Source organism: Aphelocoma coerulescens, chromosome 7 (assembly GCF_041296385.1).
Source record: "Aphelocoma coerulescens isolate FSJ_1873_10779 chromosome 7, UR_Acoe_1.0, whole genome shotgun sequence".
Classification (NCBI taxonomy): Eukaryota; Metazoa; Chordata; class Aves; order Passeriformes; family Corvidae; genus Aphelocoma; species Aphelocoma coerulescens.
The window spans coordinates 26,052,945-26,066,154 of NC_091021.1; the positions used below are offsets into that span (position 1 = coordinate 26,052,945).

At 41.8% G+C, this 13,210-nt stretch overlaps 1 long non-coding RNA gene across 1 annotated transcript in view; it reads left to right on the forward strand.

Annotated features, from left to right (window-relative positions):
* The first annotated feature begins 443 nt into the window (after positions 1–443).
* LOC138113107 (uncharacterized) overlaps positions 444–13,210 on the forward strand; it is a 42,800-nt gene continuing 30,033 nt past the window's right edge. Inside the window, exon 1 of the long non-coding RNA XR_011152000.1 lies at positions 444–630. This is a non-coding gene — a long non-coding RNA (uncharacterized lncRNA). The remainder of the gene's footprint in view (positions 631–13,210) is intronic.

The window sequence follows — 13,210 nt, forward strand, 5'->3', positions numbered from 1 at the left end:
GCATTTTATGAGTCTCCAGCAATGCTCTCATAGGCAAATAAATAAGAATTCTCTAAGCACTGAGAGTGCAGAGGGCATTGTTGTAACAGGTCTCTAGGGCTTTACAATACAGTTTCATTACCTTGCTAAATATAACTGCTTGCTTCTTGTTTGCCCAAGAGAATGAACATATTGTTTAAGGTATATTTTCCTTTTTTTTTGCTCTGCCAGATAGACTGTATGTGTGTGAGTGTATGTTTTTGTTTATACAGTGTATTGAACAATTTTGGTGGCTATTTGCCAAAAAAGATAATAATGTTGTAGTTTTAGTGTCTGTTTATTTCTCCCATCTCTTCTCCAAATCTGTCTCTCGCCTCCCTATTGATTTAGTGCAGCCAGTGAAGTTTTACAGCCTGCATTTAAGGAGGCTGCTGTTTGAAATCCATGAGGGGTTGCTAATCAGAACTAACTGCAAGCATCAGGTGCAGTCGGTGACTCTGTCCTGGCCTATTGGCTTAAGAGAGCATGAAGGGCTAATTTCATGGCTGATAAAGCTTTCTGTCAAGGAGGCTTCCCAAACAAATGAACATTGACTTTTCTTTACAATGGAAATAAAAATGGTCTTTCATCACAACTACCCGCTTGTGCAAGGTAAGAAGTCACATCCCTGTGGGCTATCACTGGACACTTGGGACTATTTGGGAGCTTGCTGAGGTACCTAGACAAGATTTACAAATGAGTTTTGGAACTTAATTCCTTATAGGTCATTTTCTCTCTTGGATTTCTTGGACTTTTTTGGTTTTAGGTCCAGAGGTGATAAAAAACCAGTGGTAGATCATCTGCAGTCTTTGCAGCACTTTCTTAGGCATTTTCTAGGAAATAGGAACTGGATGCCTAAATCCCTTTCAGAACCTGGATCTTTATTACTTCTCCTCTTTTGGCTTGCCAGTTTAATGTTTTCTCTCTGTGTCATCTGACTGATCTCTTGCTATCACCCACACTCTTAGGATAACCTTCTGTTTCCCTGCTCTGCCAGGAGTATGGGGTTTAACTTCTGCTTGAAGGGAACACCTATTTGCTACTCTTCTGAAGAAAATAATATTAATTATCCTAAAGCACATGGCTAAAGAGCCATTCTGTGAGAGGGAATGAGGCTAACTTGATATCATTTAGCTATTCTTCAATTCATTCAGTCTTCACTCTGGGAAGCTCCTCTTTTCTATTCTATTTTTCTATTATATATTTATTCCTTTTCTACTTCTGTTTCTTGGAAGTAACAAGTAGTTAACTGTGCAGTTAAAGATTGATACTTTCAAGGAAATAATTTACTTGCATAAAATTAAAAAAGCCCTCACATACTTAATGGAACATGTCCTGAAGCTTTCAAAGTGGTATCATTTTTCTTTCTTTCTTTCCTTCATGTTTTGATGAAATGTAATTTTAGCCAGAAATGCATTTATAAATTATTTGTTTAAAGGACAGGCACTTTTCCATCAAAATTATTTTGCCAGTGTAACTTCATTTACACAGAAGGGGTTTGCCAGAAGAATTATGTCTATACATGTTGCAATTTTCTTTCCTGCAGCTTGTCAGTACACCTGAATGCTATAACAGGGACTTGGCTTTCAAATTAGGCTGTTGAACAACTCAGCGAGACAGCAGTAAAAGTTTTTCACTATAAATCCACAAAGTTTACTCTGGTCTTGTACTTAAAGCAGTTACCCTGGTAGATCCAGCTATGCACCAGCCTGTTCAGGAATGGCAATCAAAGGCACTGGATGTGATGCAGGAAGATGCATATTATTGGTATTAGAAACCGGTGTGCTGTGCCTTCACCCTGCCAACCTCTGAGTCACATGGCACCAGCTGAAGCTTGTACCTAATTGTCTACATGTTTTTTTTTCTTGTCACCCCTCTTGAGTGGCAAGCTTAGATTGAGACTTTCCCTCCACTGTTTGCATATTGGTTGTGATTTTCTCATACCTGTTCTTCAACACAGACTGAGAAAAAATTCATGTCACAGGCAGACAATTCTCTCAGGACTAGACGAAGACTTTGCCAAGACTTTTGGGACAATGTGGAAGGACAGGCAGTAATGCATTTAAAATATCACATAGCTTTTTGAATGTTCTATATATTTAGGAAAAATGGTGCTGAAACAGTCTTTGATTTCTATCACATTGCGTGCTATTGTTAATGCAGGATACAATCACGGGTATCAAACAGGCCTGACTTAGGCAGAATTATGCCTAGGGGTTTTCACTGTCCCCCCCATGGCCTGTATGAAGACCTTATTTTTAGATTTCTTGCACTATAGCACAACTCTTTTCTTTGTGGTACACATTTGTTTTCCAGTTAAATTAACAAACTTCCCACTTAAGCAAAAGACATTCTTTTGTTGGTGGGCTTTTTACTGCCTCCCTTGCTTTATGTTATACCTGAGAATTGAAGGCTGCCCTGCAGCCAGGCAGATCAACATAGCTCTGCTGAAATAAATGAGTCTTCAGAGGACAATCAATGGTCATAATGTGCCTGGATAAGTACAGTAACACCTCTAAAAATGTCAAATAGAGATACTGATCCTTTGCAGACATGATCTGCCGAATGGACAAGTTTCATAAGGGGCTCTGCATTTCCATTTTAACCACTGGGTTCAAAAACATTTCAAGTTTCCCCTCTTTTCACCACCTTTATGACCTTATTTTTTTTCTTTAAGCCTTTGCAAAATCATAAAACTGGTCAAAGACTAAAATGCTTCATGGTGAGAAGACAGATATGATTACAAATGAGACCACACCAACCCCCAAGGAAGCCCAGGTTCCCCTTTCATCACCATTAAAGAACACCCCATATGAGAATATTTATGTCAGAATTTATGTCACTGTATATTGTTTATGAATATGTAGTATACGCTTACATTATCTGGAGAAATACACTGCATCCTTTTTTGCTTCACTTTCTCCTCTGTTGTGTTCCCTGGAATATGTTATTGCAAGGTGACCCTTAGGGCTTGCTTTGAAAAGAGAATGACATATTTCTCTGGTAAAGCAAACCTACCTTTGACTTTTAAACAGATGATAAGGAAAGTAAATTGAAACATTAATTAGTTCTAATAGATAATTTTTATTTCATGTGCGTTCCTCAAAAATGTACTCTGTGAGGTCAGAGGCTGTACAATTTACACAGTATAAGTTTACAGTTTCATTTTCTCACTTGAATACCATTTTGTGAGTGCTGCAATCGTTCTCATTTCCGGTTATTTGTTCTGGAAGAAAAGCTGGAATCTGCAGGGAATGTGAGAACAACACATTTCCTTCCTAGGCTAATGAATATGTGATAGAGAGGGATGGAAAACAATAATGGTTCCTATGAACTCAGGCCATACACTTGCCTAGGATGGATATCAGACTCTAAGGCTTAAAATCAAGAGTCACAACTGATTTAGACCACCTGGGATGCAGGACAGTCAGACACTGCCTCCAAGGACAGTCAACAGAGAAAGGCTGGGGTACCTTGTCAGGGGCTAAAGAAGAGGGTCTGATACAGCATGGAATGGGGCTATGATTTGGCAGCCTTAGCAATTCATTCATCACTTCTTCTAATGTAAATGCCTGAGTCTCTCTAAAGTGCTGTAAAAGTGGTGATGTGGTTGAATAGGGTCCTTGCTCCTGGCAGCTGGTGCTAACCCAACAACACCGACTTTGCAACACCCCTGAGAAAGGAATGAGTTACTGTACCTACTCAGCATCCCAGGGCAGGCTTCAGTCCAGCTTAAGTACACATGTGCTTAAGCACCTTGATGAACTAGGGTTTTAGGCAGCAGTTTAAATGTGAGTGTAGGTTCATGGGTGTTTTCTGTGTGTGCTGAAAGACTGAGCTAAGCTGTATTGCCCAGCTGAATACACAAAAATCAAAGGGGTCCTTACTATTCTCTGGACCTTAAACTTCTGTGTAGTAAGGTGTCCAGGAGCCACAAGCTGCTCAACAGGGTCTTTTCAGGACATGCCAAGGGAGAACTACAAGGCAATTGCAAATTTAAACATAGGCTGCTCCTCTTTTCTCCAAGTCCTGCTGAAAAGGGCAGCAAAAGCTGTGTACAGTGCTCTCAGGAGGCAGATGAATCCATTTGATGTGCCCTCAGTGATTTTGGTGCATCACTCCAGCATTTTGTGCAACAAACAAAAAAGTGATAAGAAGGCATTTGGATTTCTTGACAATTGTCACCTGCCATATGCCAAACTTAAAAGCAGGCTTTTGTGGGTTATATGTGCTGTCTCCTCTTGGCAGTCATGGCCATTTTAACGTTTTGATACTTTCCCATTTTCCACCTAGCAGATTTACCCCTTTTCCCAATGAAATTGTGTTTTAGCTGACTGGTAGCTTTTGCAATTTGCCTGTGCAGTGTGGAGGTCAGCAGGAGAGAGTAGCAATCCCTCACAACATCTCAAGGTCCTTTCTCTCTCCAAGGGACAAATGCAAAACCATATAAGTACAGCCCTTTCTCAGCAACATCTGTAAACTGCAAATATGCTCATTCCAGTCTATTTCCCCATGTTCCTCTGAGAATTCCCAACTTTTACATTGTTCATGTGTCAGTTAGTTGCAATTGGACAAAAAGAAACAGGTTGGTAACACCTACAGTTATTTTGCAGCACACAGCAGTGACCAGGCAGGTGCACACTGAAAAGGTTATTTTATTCTCTTTGTTCTGACTGCTGGGATACACTGACTGGGACACAGTTGAATTGCTTAAATGCAGAAGCCGAAGTTTCACTTTAAAAAAATTTAGCAAAGCCTTGAATCAATTACTGGCCTATTTGTCATCCTGGCATAGAAGGCATTTTCCATCTCTCCTCCTGAAGTTGTTCCATTTAGTATAAATAATGAAATATTCAGTGAGCCACAGAAAAAGTCTGGCTCTGTAGCCTGGGGGGCTCCACTGAGTATGAGAAGTCCAGGTGAATAGCTTTATCATGGGTGTATTGGCTATACTGAGTATGATCTGATAAAACTGCCATAAAGCATTTTGGCTTCGATCCAGTCAACCTTTTGTAACAGAGAGAAAGAAATATTGTGGAAAATTTTTCATCAGCTCTATTATAGATGTACAACACAAGTGACAGTTTGTAAGGAGATGGGAATTAGAAGAAACAGCACTGTGAGTGCTACCACCTTGCACGATATGCCTCTCACTGAACTGAGCATTTCTGGGGAAAAAGAAATTTATTCTGAACTGTAACAGATTCAGGATTTTCTGAACTTGAAGGGAGTCCAGAACACTCCCAAGCTGGTAAGCGATTATGTACCAGAGCAGCTTACACTACTAGTAGCCAGAAAGGGAAACTGCATATAAATGATACTGAGGTGGACTAGTTTGATACTACTCTCCTGAACTTCAGCAAGTGTGAAATGGAAAGTCATACAGAGGATGAAAACTGTTCATTCAAAATATATATTTTATAGAAATAATGTATAAAGATTACTTTTATTCCTTTTTATAGCTAATTAATTTTTTGAAAGACCAAAATGTCTAAAAAATAAAAATATAGTATGATATACCAGACTTACTCTACTCCTAAAACTGCATAAATCACATGGTCATCACAGCCTTTAGAGATGTTCAGCAGACCAATATGTAGCCCTGTATCTTCAATTGTAATAAATCTTAAATTAATGTGGGATCAGAGATTCTGGAATAAAAGAGAAGAACTTGAAGAGTTTTCTATTAGTCTGGGTTTAATGAGAGCCATATCATATCTCCCCAGTTAAGGCATTTGTACTTTCTTTGCAATTATCATTACAGCTAATTAACAGTAAATGCTCACTTTCACCAGCTGTACTTAAGAGGTGATGATACCAAGGAGGAGTGGAGGGAAAGAGAGATGTAAATTTTTAATACCTTATTTGCCTTACGTCTGCATGGAAACCATGAATAATTGATGGTAATGGTGGTTAACCCTGAGCCCATCAAAAGGATCTTTACATGTTTTCCATTCCCCAGCCTCCTCCATAACAGCTCTCCCTGACACAGAAGGTGGCTTTTTGAGGAACTAATCTGTGATGAGAGTTATTACTAACAATTAAGGATGTGGATTGACAGCTGCTCTCTATACAGAGGTTTCCAGAAGATGCTGTGGCTCCCAACCCCTCTCCACCTTCTTGTCACAAGGGCTGGAGTTTGGTATCCTGTCAGATTTGCCATCTGATCTGCTCAGGGGAAGGCTGTCACTTGCTTCAGTCACAATCAACCGGCTGAGCTGAAGGGGTGTCAGTGGAAGGTCTTTGCAGCTTTGGTCCCAGTAACTGGAGTGGGTCAGGGATTGATGGCACAGACTGCTCAGCTGGCTGATGACCTTCTGCATGGGGCTGGCCAGAAGTTTCTTCCAGCTGGACAAAGAGATGTGAATTAAGACATTGTTCAGACTCTAGTGAAGCCAGCTGGACTCTCAGGTTACATTTGTACAAAAATGAAATGAGAAAGGAACTGCTCCCTTGGCCTAGGGGCAAAATGCCAAACTTTCTTCTCTTCCTCACAAATTGCAGTTGTCCATAAGGCTTAACAGACACAGTTTCTGGTCCAATCTGTTTCCTAAGATTCAGCAAAAGCTCACTGGCACATGCAAAAACTGTGCTAGAGAACGTGGTGAAAAAAGCCCTAAACCAAACCAGACTGGTCAATGAGTCTTGCTCAATCTGCTGACGTTGGGATAGCCACTCTGGCACCCAAGCTGTCTAATGCACAGCTGATAGAAGTTGTCCTGTTTGCAGTCTCTACCAGAGAATACTGGGCTAGGACAGAGCTCCAATCACAGTTTAACAACTTTGTTCAATTTTTTTCTGAACATCAGGGAGTGTCCTGGAACTGTCAGGGAGCTCCCAGAGTCTGATATTAGAGCTAGGTCAAATTTGGCTTTTTTACTGCTGAGTTGTGGGCCTATGATAACCTCGTGGTGTAGGAAAGTCAAGGGCTGGGACATTGCCTGTGTTGGATTGCTTTCTTAACTGAAATGGAAAGGAGAGTGTGCTCTGGAGCTTAGGAGCTCTGTCTGTCTCAACTGGATCAGGGAGATGCCTGTTTACTCTGTCTGGTTTTGGCAGAAGTACCAAAGATATTTATTAAAAAATCTCCATCTTGATTCTAAAACTCCATGAAGCTGTTTGGCTGTATCTTGCTCTTAACACTCTTCAGCAACAGGCAAGATATCTGGAGGAGTTCTTCACCTCCAAAGCAAACCTCATCTGAGGGGTCTGATACATTGGTTAGCTTCCCACACAAGAGTGCAGAGATGGAGAATACCATAGTCCAACTTCCCTGGTCTGGCCAGTTTATGGAGCTGGATTTTAGTGCATTTCTCAAAAAGTTTGTGTAGTCTAAACCCTGTGCAGGCTAAGAGCAAGCTAGGAGTTGCTGGATGCAAAATGAATTGACTGGGTCTCAGCTGTAGGTCAGGAGGAACCAGATGGTTGACTCCATGTGTCCAGCAAGATGCCTTAGCTCCTAGTCACTAAGGCACAATGAAGTAAAGGCTCAGACAGTGGGCAGGTAGGGAACGTTTTCAGGGCAGACAAAGTCATTGCAGTTTCTGCTTGCTTTGCATGAACACCAAGTTGTGACTGTTTTGTGCATTGTATTCCAACAGTGTGAGATTTGGGGCAGATTCAGAGCCTCTGGTGAAACATTTTGCTCTGAAACATTTAGTGTAGGCTGGCTTTATGGAGCTTTTCTGCTCCATAATTATAAGAGGAATAAGCAGAGCTTTCGGCTCTCACAGCATCAGTCGGCCAAACTGGAGCTGTTGGAACAGGACAGGTTCACCCAGCAAGGTGTCTCCTGTCCTTATCCCCCACTTACTGGCAGACAGTGGCCAGAGGCAAATGGCAGGCAAAACCCACTGCCAGTGTTTGCTGTTCTCTCTTGGGAGACAGGAAATAGGGGTAAGACCTTCAGTGCTACCATTTGCTCCCAGGAAATTTGGATGCATGGGTGTCTTCTTGGATTAGCTAATCTCACTAAATTTTAACCCTCTTCTGGCCTTTGAAAGCCTCTAAAAGGAGTGATTCATAATTCAAGTCTCTGTGTTATACCTCTGCTCTCTGGCTATGCAGCTTTTCTTCTCTGGACCAGTGACAGAGCCTGAGGTTGCTGATGTGTGTATTGACCACGGTGGCAGCTGTAGCCCAGCATTCTGCTAAAGTCTGGTGCTTTGAAGTGAAGACATGAATGGAGAGGCCTGACTCAAAGGAGCAGTGGTATAAATCTCCTTCCCACATCCCACAGACCAGATAAACAGCATCCTGGTGAGATGGGCAGGAGAAGATGGAGAAAATGTGACAAGCTGAATTAAATGGCACACTTGCTACTTCAACACCCAGCAGTCTTGTACAAACAGTTTTCTTTCTGCTGCCTGGTGTTGGTAAAGGTTTTTTTTCAGCAAGTTACTGAGATAGAGCACAACTATTTTCCTCTTTATGTCTGTTTTTCCCCCTTGCAGGGCTTTTTGCCAAGCTGGAAAGGGAGGAAAACTCATGTACATGCATAGTATAGCCACTCAGGAAAAAGGATGTGGATTCAAGGGTATTTGTTCAACCCAAAGTCCTGGAGGCAAAAGTTAAAGTTTCCAGGGCTTATCAAGGAGAAACACATTTCTCCTTTGTGAGAGACACTGGTCTGGAAACTCTTGCTGGGATGGCTCCATTTCAGATCTCTTCCTATGTGACAGGGCTTGTTCACTGTCAGGACCTTCCCCAAAGTGTGGTGAGGGCATAGGCAGATAGGGATGAGTGGGCTTCTCTGGTGTCTCCAGAGAGCTGATTACTTCCTTTTCTGTTTCTGAAAAAATACTTCTGCTTCCTAGAACAGAGTTGAGGGGTTACAGGAAGGCCATCAGGGATGGTGGATGGTGGAAAAACACCCCTGAGACCCATACTGCCTGCTAGCATTAATGTCATTTAAACATCTTGATTCTGCTTTGAATTTGGGTCTGCATTGGTAGAGCTACTGGGGAAGAAAGCTGTCATCAGTGAACACAAATCCTGCTGTATTTGAGGAAGAAGCATTTACTGGCTTGGGTGGCAGGTGAGGACTCCAGTGGGAACACAGTCCCCCTAGCCATTTACAGTCCCCTCCTTGGCATGGGGCCTGCAGAAAAGAAAAACTTTCCACCTCTTTTCTAGGTCCATGTTTTTGAGGATCTGTTGTGCTTTCGGCTGTGCAAACTGACAGTGAGGTAGGCCAGGAGTTACTGAGGGGAAGAGGAAAAATATTTCCTTTTCTCTCCTGCACACCAGAATGGCTGTTGTAGCATCTATTCACCAGCATGAGTACAAGGGAGGCTTTCACTTTGTGGCTGCACCAACCTCTGAGAGAAACCTCTGTGTCTGGAGAAATTTAATTTTCAGTATTACAAACAACATGTAGGACAGAAAAGTTGAAGGAAATATTGTATGTAATCTGGCATCCTCGTCAGCTCAGTGATGATAAACCTTTCTTCTGCTCCATCTTAATAAAGCTGTAATTGGCAGTGACTGTTTTTTGATTTCCCATGTGTGCCAGGTGCTACTCCCCCCCTTCAAGGGCTGGGTTTCATCTCGGCTTTATTTGGAGAGAGGAAGCCGATGCTTAGCACATGATGCTTGTAGCCTGCAGCAGTTTGGGTTGTATTGTGGGGGCTGCAGCTCTGTGCTGAGCTGGGAGGATCAGCTGCCATGTTCAGAGCTTCCAAGGAGATGGGCTAAGGCACCAAGGGACACATCTGCACCAGGATGCAGGATGGAGCAGGACAGAGGAAAAGGGATCAAATGCTTTCTGTTGTTGAAACTGGTGTGAAGCCCCCCGCACTGTGGTTAGAAAAAGAGAATTTTCCTCTCTAGTGGTGCTAGAGCAGATGCTGAACCAGCCGGAGAAAAGATTTGCTTTGGGCTGATTGGCTGAGCAGGAGTTGGAGGCTGCCTTGGAGGCACAGCCCAGGGAATATGCAAAGCTTGTGGTAATTTCTGGCACTACAAGGAAAATTTATGCAACAAATAACTCGGGGGCAAATCAGAGTTGCCAAGAAATGCCGAACAACATCCAAAGGCTGTCTAATTTTGGTGGTCATGGCCACTAGAATAAAGCATATACTTACTTTCAAGAACCATCAAAGTTCTTTTTTCAAGAACTCTTATGCCACTCCTGCCACTGCTCAGCCACTCTGGGTTTAAGTTGGATGCTTTCCTTCTGCCACCTCCATCTCTTAGGTGGATGTAGCTGGGACAGGTGGGATTGACATTGCTCCCTTTGAGCAAAGATCTCCCTGGCATTTTTCCTGTTTAATGGAACGTTAACTCTGTCTCCAGAGTGTCTGGAGCCATGTGGAGAGCAGGCTGCAGCCTATGGTGAGATGCCTCACTTACCTTTAAACTAACTGTATTGTGGGCTGCAAAAAGCTCAAACAAATTACAAATTCTAGATAAGGATTTATCTAACCTTTTTTCAATATCCTCTCTTAAGAGGATTAGACCATGCTGGTAGAAATAGAACAGTCATGGAATGAGTGTAAACCCATGCCAGATCTGAATATATTTGCCTAGTTATTATACACAGAGCAATAAGAGGCAGCAGGATTCCAGTAATAGTCAACTTAATGTGTTGTTAGTTTCAAGTGATTGTACATCTCTTCCCTGCAGAAGAATTGTTTGCTACACAAGGACATTACATTTAGGAATAAATAAAAACACGCTCTAAATCATAGCATTAGTGTGGACTCATTTTCTGTCTCCTGGGGCAGTGCAGATCCAGTGAACAGATTCTGGATGAATTCTGCTTTGTTGGGATACTGTATGCAGTGCAAGAGCATCTGTAAACCTTTCATGATGCATTAAATGTAGTTAACAAAGATCTATGCCTACAATGGGTACCTTTTATCCCAAAAGAGTGAATTTCTTGCCAACTCTCCACTGCAGACTTCATTTTCTCTTTCCTATTTCAGGAGATACACTTAAAAAAAAAATCACATTGACCTGCTGTCTAAAGGAAAAGGTTCACGTTGAGCAGAGTATTGCTTGCCAAAACCTGAACTGTTTTGGGTCTGCTATTTCTGAATTGTGAATTTTAGGAATAAAATTAGGAAGAGCATGAACAAGAAAGGTACTGATGCAGAATATCTTTCACAGCTTCACGTCTGATTTTCAAAGAAACTTACCCTAGAAACTCCATGTGAAGTTCATAATAGACCCACTAAGTTCACTAGGAAGGGAATCAACTTTGTTGATCAGTAAATTTACTGTCCCAGCAGCAAAAGGAGCACTTGACAAGTTGCTCTCCAGTGATCTGGATCTCTAAAGGACTCATCATAGACTATGACAGATGTGTAAACATCTCAAATAACAATTTAAAGCCTTCTTTTTTATTAAAAAGAGAGAAAAATAATCTGCCCCTTTTCCTTATGGAAATTGCCGTAAAAAGATTACCCCTTAGGTGGGACTGACAGGTCTGTGAGAGAAAATAAATAGGTAAAATCACAGTTTGCCTGAAACCTCACCGGCTGTGCTACTGCCTGATGCCTCCCCAGCTACCACAAAACAACTCCTAAGTCAATTAAGCTCCTGGCAGAGCAGTGTGTACATTTGATGGGAACTGCCACATTTTTCGGAATTTGGGCTCTTTTTTATATATTAACCTTCACTCTGAATTTCTTGGGGCTCTGATGGATGTTTGTAGAAATAACAATGTTCTGTTTAATGGTGTTATCTATAAGGAAGGAACCAAAGGATCAGAAAAATGTAACAGACTTTCTCAACCTGAATTGAGTTTTCTACCCGTGTTTCTTTATATGCCTGCATGTTTTCCCTCTTTGCTCTGCTTAGATCCATAGCCTGGAGCTGGTAGTTTCTTCAAGGTTTACAAAGCCACTTTCCCCCTATCAAAGTATGTTTGTTGTGGGAGACACAAGGAAAGGGCTGGACAGCAGTGAATGAATAGCAAGGAACTTCTTAAAATAGAGTAAAATAGAAATACACATCTAAAAAATAGTCTGCAAATTCAAACCCAGAATTCATAGAATTGTTTTAAAGCCCAGGTTCTGTCATAGCCTTCCCACTTGGGTTAGGGCACATAGCTTAGCCTGTCCCACGTTGCTGTAAGGCCTCAGCAAGTGTGTTAGGAAATATTTTTAGCCTTAATTTCAGACAGGAAAATGTCTCAGCACAACTAGAGGCTCGCTGAAGTCAACAGGATCAAGAACACAATTTAAGCCAAAAAAGTATTTAAGTGAACTGAGAGGCACTACCTTTCAACAGGGAGATCCTCCCCTTTTTGGATGACTACCCTTCCACCTTCAAAAGTCCCAGATCTCCCAGGAACTCAGGTGGCCTCATTTCCAAGTCTTTACCCTACCAGGAGATAGAACTTTTGTTTTCTGTTTTCTTTATAATGAGCAAAGTAGATTTTTTGTCTCTGTTTCCCTCACCCTTTAAACTGTTGTCATCCCCATTAAGTGTCTCAGGGTATATATTCTTACCATTAAAATTTAAAACACAACCCTCATGTTATTTTACAAGAAGGTTTCATGCTCTTTCTTTAGTCACTTAGTTCCACTGATTTGGACACTTTCCTCTGTTTTTCAGAAATAGCCCTGCAGATCAAGAGCATGAGAGTTTGTGCAAAAGCTTATTGATTATTGGCAATAATTAGCAGCAGCAGAACTGCAGATGCTTTTAACCTAAGTCTGTGGAAGAAGGGAGGAAGGAAGCATTAGCTGATTTTCTCCCTCTTCCTCTCACAATCTGACATATTCTGTAATCTGAGACATTTATTGACAGTTCAGTTTTCACCAGAAGCCTTAGTGTGCTCTCCTTTAACTTCCTTCTGATCTCTAGCCAGCTGCAAGTGGATACCTCCTCCTGGCAACCTCCTGCTTTGCTTCCTTTTCGAGATTTTCATTTTGTTGTGGCAATTTGGTCGCTCCACAGACATTGTTCTCTCAAGTTTGTTTATTCACTGTTCCCTCTCTATCATTTAAAGGGATAAAATCCTATAATTGCCTTGTCTGAGAGCCAAGACTCCAGCAAGGGACCTGTATTTTGATGGCACATTAAACGGTGTCACTGATAGGCCTCTCAAGCAAGAGAGACTGAGCAGCCCGTACTGTCCACAAGGGGAGGCTTTGGGCAAGGGCTTCAATCACTCCTTCACCTGTGCTAGGTCCTCTCCAAGGCTGCTGTGTGTAGATACATCCTGCTTTATAAAAACAAT